This window comes from Nelumbo nucifera, chromosome 3 (assembly GCF_055504915.1).
Source record: "Nelumbo nucifera cultivar China Antique chromosome 3, China Antique-T2T, whole genome shotgun sequence".
NCBI classification, from domain to species: Eukaryota; Viridiplantae; Streptophyta; class Magnoliopsida; order Proteales; family Nelumbonaceae; genus Nelumbo; species Nelumbo nucifera.
Window position 1 is genome coordinate 103,785,887 of NC_142651.1, and position 6,025 is coordinate 103,791,911.

The following is a 6,025-nucleotide window of genomic DNA, read 5'->3' on the forward strand; positions in this document are numbered from 1 at the left end:
ATAGTTCATACGTTTCTATCAAAAAAAAAAAAAGTTCATACGGCTCGACTCTTTGAGATAAGTCGTTGCACTCCTTTGGACTCTGGGACTTGTTAGGCTTCAGATTTGCATGTATTTGTATTTATGATGCACGCTCTACGTAATGTAAAATTCGTATTTTTAGTCTAACGTAGTTGGCACCAACTTCCTGTCTCTAGTATAAAGTAGGGGGGATGGATGATATTTTTTGTTTCACATTTATATTCATAAACAAACGGAGATCACATCGTTTTCACTTGCAAACTTACTCTTCCTAATGAACAACAGAAATTCAAACTCGAAACAAAAGTCTGATTTAAATTTGCACACAGCCCATTTGCCCTCCCATTGCATCTATACTGATGAAATCCCGGTCCGTCAACTATAATTTAAACCTAATAAACCCATCTTTTTTTTTTGAAAGCAAATTTATCCTCAATCATTAAGGCTGTGTATGTTTTGAAGGAAAAAGTAGGGAAAGGTAGGAAAACCTTTACAAACCTCGTATAGGTTTTGATGCGCATGTGTTGCACCAATGCCAAATCACATATGGCTTCGGTTGACATGTTCCATGTTTCAATGGTGCTTTTGGTCTATTGGTCAAGTGTGTCAAGTGTGTAACAAATGGCATTGTTGATGCTCGAATTGGCCGAGTCAATGTTGTCAATTCACTCCTAAGCCCGAGGGGATCCAAGGTGCAGGAAGCCGTGGACTGGCGTGACCAAGGAGCAAAGTCCGAAATGGGGGAGATCTGAGAACCGAGGCTCGAGGTCCACGATGTCTGGTATTCGAGGTAGATAAGGATCCCAAGTTCAGCTCTGCAAGGAGGATAACGTCAGAGGCCCCGGGTGAAGACCCGAGGCGAGGACTCCGACGATCAAGTTAGCAAGAAGATATGAGGTGGACGAGGTCTAGGTGCAAACACCTAGACGAGGTCACAGCAAGAAATCTCCAGAGTGAGCTAGAGAGCTAGAGTGCTCGATCCTTTACCTGGAGGGGGTTGCCTCCCATTTATACTTGAGGCCGTCGGGGGGTAGGGGATCTCGGACGGCCTGGATGCAGTCCTTACCGAGGGTGCGGTCATTTGGGAGTGCTAGGTGAGGGCGCGCGATTGGCTCCACGAGGCCTGCTAATCCCAGCCTAGCGTGTGCCCTAATTGGTCCAGCGCGAGGTGCTAACTTCGGCTCTACCTGCGACCCGATTGGTTCCGCTCTGTGCTTTGCCGCCTGATGCGTGTACGCTCGCCATTGGCCCTGCCAAATGCACCTACATCATTTGCCCCCCACTCTTGAGGCCGGGGTAGGGGTTTGAGATAGAAGGGGCCTCGACTTCGGCCGAAGGGAGTGCGTTGTCTTGTACCAGGAGGCATCGATGGATTTGTGCGCGTTGTGGCCTGCGGTGGCGTTGGTATGCCTTTGAACTGCGAGGATGGTTGAGGCTCATGCAAGGCCTCGGCTCGGCTGCACCTACAGAGGGGGGCCTTGGCTTCGGCTTCGAGTTTGTCGTGGCGCGCGGTGGGCGAAGGGGAGGTTTGCCCCCCAGTCTTGTGAATGTTGGGTGTGTCTTCTGGGACCTTGGCTTCGGCTGAGGGTGTCGAGGAGGAAGCGCAAGGGTGCCCGAGTTGGTGACTTGGTCGCTTTGTGAGCGAGTTTCTTTATTCGGTGCCATGGGTCATGAAGTGGTTCCTAGAGCCGGATTCGGGTTGCGTTGGTCGCGGGTCCCTGAATCAACGAGTTGGGGGCTGAGCCCTCTACAGGTTGCTGAGTCGTCACCGTAGGGAGGACGGGACGCGGGTGAACTAGATCGCGCTTCTGCTGAGTTAGCATAGTTGGGCTGACTAGTGAGTCGTGGTGAGGAGGTGCTTTGGTTCACCCGATATCATTTTGTCTACCTGAGGCAGGCGACACGTGTCAGTCAGCGAACGGGGTAGCAAAGGCGGTCGTTCGTCAGTCATTGGATCCCGCACAATCTAGGCTGTCCATTTTTCTTTAAATAGGGGCCTTGGCATCGGCCGTCGCTTGTTCACTAGTGCGTTTGCTTCCAAGAGTTTCCTACTTCCCCAGAGCCCTCGGTTTCAGTTGCTTGCCTTCATCTCCGTCGTCCTCGTCTTCTTCGTGTTGTTTGGTACTATTATTTTTTCTTGTAGAGATTTCTCTGGACGCCAAGAAACTGCTACTGGAGAGTGCCTTGGCTAGGAAAAAGGGCCAGACAGAGGGCACCACGGGGGGGCAAACTCTGAGCAGAGTGGTTGTGGTGCCACCTGCAAGGGTGGAGAGGGGGTCCACGCCCGCTAGGGGGACCCCATGTCCATAGGTCCCCGCTGGTGGGGGCGAAAGAGGGAAGAAGACGACTGAGGGGATTTTGAAGAGAGTGGTCGAGGTGCTGCCCGCCGGGGGGACCCCATGTCCACAAGCTCCTGCTGGTGGGGGCGTCAGAGGGAAAAAGAAGACCAAGGAAGATTGGCTAGAAAAGGCCAGTCGGGGTGTCGCCAGCACCTCCAGTGAAGAGAACTACGCACAAGGACAGCCTAGCCGAGGGCGGTGTACCGAGGAAGGGGACTCCTGCTGCTCTGAGGAGGCCGCCAACAAAGGGGCCTGCCACCGGGCCCTCATTTGCTCCTCCCTCTGCTTCTAAGCCCGCCGATGGGGGGGGTGCTTGAACCATCTCTTCCGCCTGAAGTGGGGTGTCTGCGAGGGGGAATCCATTGATACCGAGGGCGTCAGCAGGGTCCTCGTCAAGGGGATGGTCCCTTCGGGGGACCGCTTCGACATGATGCAGACAGACTCCCTTGCCATCGTCGACGAGGGAATGGACTTCTTGGCCGAGGTGAGTTTCCTTCTCTTTTTGACTTGCTACTTGCTAGCTTTTACTAACTTTACTGATGGTGTGTCTGGTGCAGGTTTGTTGTCACTATGTTGGCCTCGATGACCATGTCAACCTCCTTGAGCGTACAACTTGAGAAGAAGAATAAACAGCTTCAGGTGCGGGTGGCTTCGACGAAGAGCAGCTGATACGAGACCCTCGTGCTGCTGAAGGAGGAGAAGCTACTCCGGTAGATGCTGAAGGATGACTTAATGGCCGAGAAGGCTCTCATCACCAGGGCCAAAGACCAGTCGAGGAGGATTGGACTCACCTCGATGAGGTTGCTCGCGAAGTCCAGAGGGAGGCTGCAGACACCAAGGCTTGGGCAATAGAGGTTGAGGTTGGGCAGTGGAGCCCGAGACAAAATAACGGGACATTGTCGTTGTTTGGCAGTAGACTCCGGAGTACCAACAGTGCCTTGTGCACTATTGATCCGCGGCCTACTTGGAGGGGATTGATGACACAAAGAAGGTTCTTCTGAAGATAGCATTGGACTTCCCCATTGACCAGTTACATGTGCTCCTTGACTCTCTCGCTCCTGAGGACAAGGCCAAGGTTCCCACCGAGGTTGCAGATGCAAGCATCGAGGATCCTGCCATTTCTCTAACCGAGGGCGAGGCCTAATCGACTTCAGTTCTCCATGTCTTTGTCTTTGTTATAAATGTGCTCGGCCTTGAAGGCCAAAAGTTTTGTTTTCTAAACTGTGAAATGAAATGAGCAGTTTTTGTATAGTTTTTGCCTTTGTCGCTCTTTACTTTTTCCTCTCTCTCTCTCTCTCTCTCTCTCTCTTACCGAGGGGTTCATGTCCCTTCCCTTTAAAAGCTCACAAGTAAAAAAAAATAACCCAAAGTGGCTCGTTACTTAGACGCTTGCATTAGGAAGTTAGAGAGCATGGCCGAGGCCGAGCTATGCCTTCGAGGTGTAGCTCACTTGACACACTTATTTCCTTAGGTAAGGCCGAGGTGGACCTCCGAGGTGATTGGGGCCATGTGTTCAGGTGAACCATCAGAACGGTCGGGGTTACAATTCTCTTTCCCTTGTCACGCTATCGTGGAGCCAAGGTGGTTGCCTGTTGCCGAGGCTTTGGGAGATGTGTGATACCTCGGCTGACCTAGCTCATTTTTTTGGCAGTGCTTAAGTCTATCATTCGTTATAGGCTTGGTGCGTTGACTATGGCTTGCAGCTTCTATGAGAGGAGGGTGGCAGACATAAAGTTGCAGGCGTCTGAGGTGACGCTGCCTCAAGCTGAGGGGTGTGCGCCCGTTGCGAGGCAGACAGAGAGAGGGAGCTGTCAAGGTGGGGTTGTCACCCAAGGTAATGATGCTTCGTGGCGAGGTATGATAGGCGTCCGCGGTGAGGATGTTCTGAGGTGAATCTACCCCAAGCTGGGGTGGTGATGTGTGGCCAGTGTTTGCAGTGAGGGAGCCCCGAGTTGAGGGGGCAAGGTCACCGGAGTGGAGGGCGCGCTCTCAGCAAAGGTGGGGACAATGTCCGAGCTGATGAAGCGAGGTGAGCTTTGGTAGTTGTCGACAAGCTAAGCTGTCGAAGAGGTCGCCAAGTTGTGTATCTTGTGCCTTTTCGTGGTTGCATTTCTATTCGTGTTTCTTGTGTAGGGGTCAGTGCCCCCTTCTGAGAGGTCACAAGTTGCAAAAATTCATCGCTCAATAACCCATCTGCTCAATTGCCCAAGTGGGTAAGGTCGAGGCCTAGCTTCGCCACCGAAAACACAGGGCTCCCTTCCTTAACGAGGAGAGGGAGGCGCACACTATAGCTGTCCTGGCTACCCATCCTATTGGGACAGGGTGTGTAAACTCGCACAAGGCCGGGGTTGTGTAGAGCTCGGCCGGCGTCACAGAACGCCCTGGTCTCAGCGAGGTGGTGTTGTCCCCTTTAGCATGTCTGTTCTACCATGAATTGAGCTGAACGGTGGGTCGATGCTAGTTCTCAAGCCTGGAAGAAGACTCATTCGTTTGGAGGGTCTCTCTGAGGTCGATGCCAAAATCAATGGCCGACTGGTCATCTGCAGCCGAGGTCCAATAGGTTCCCTGTCAAAAGGGATGAGCAGACGTGTAACCTTCAATGGGTCGTATGCCTTGGGCCGATGTCTGGTCCAAGCGTGTAACCTTGGCAAAGGTTGTATACTGCAGCCAGGCGGTCAAGCATGGTGAGGGACCTGGCGACTAGGCGTCTAACCTCCCTGGGTCGTGTGCCTTGAACCGAGGTCCAGTCCGAGCGTGTAACATTGGGCAAGGTTGTATGCTGCGGAAGGACGCTTAGTCGAGACGAGAACGTATACGCTGAGGGTTTGAGGTGAGGTAAGAGAAACTTGCTTTATTACAAAATGTGTACATGGTGGAACGAAGCCGAGCTCTTGTGGTTACATAGTTCAGCCTGTGGGTACAACCGAGGCCAAAACATTGGTGATGATTGAGTGCAACAGTTGGTTCTGGGGCGAGGTGATGTGGTCGGTGCCAACGTACTGCTTCAGATACCCGCGATGGATGAGCGACTCGATCTCATTCTGGAGGTCGTAGTAGTTCTCGACGTCGTGGCTGGCGCTGCAGTGAAACATGCAGTATCTTGTTGGGTTACCTCTCTTAAGGTTCCTCTTTCTCTTCCAAAGCCACTTCACATACTCATCCCCTCTTACTTGCATGAGGATGTGTGCTCGGGTGGAGTTGAGCGGCGTGTACTGGTCGTAGGATGAGACCAACGGCTTCCTGTTGGTGTTGTCACCACGACTATCTTCATGTCGGTGGTCGCCATGGTAGAGGTCGACCTCTCCACCTTGGGGCTCACCGACCGAGGTTTCCTCGGCGGCAGTGTACTTCTATGCCTTGTTCAAAAAATTTACCTTGGTTCTGGGCGGTGTCTTGGCGACAGAGCACTTGAGGGTCGACTCGGGGAGGAGGCCTTGAGTTGTTGCATGCATGGAGACCATGCGGTCGGTGTAGGTGTTAGACAATGTATGCCCTTAGCTCTAATCAGATTGATGTACATATCCATTTATAGTAATTGAATAAAAGTACATAATTGATTTATGTTATATTTGGTGTGTTTCTGTGTAATTACCCTTAAACTGGACACTTATGAGACTCGTGTTAGTTTAGAATGTTATTAGTTGTTGGACTGACTTGGGGAAATT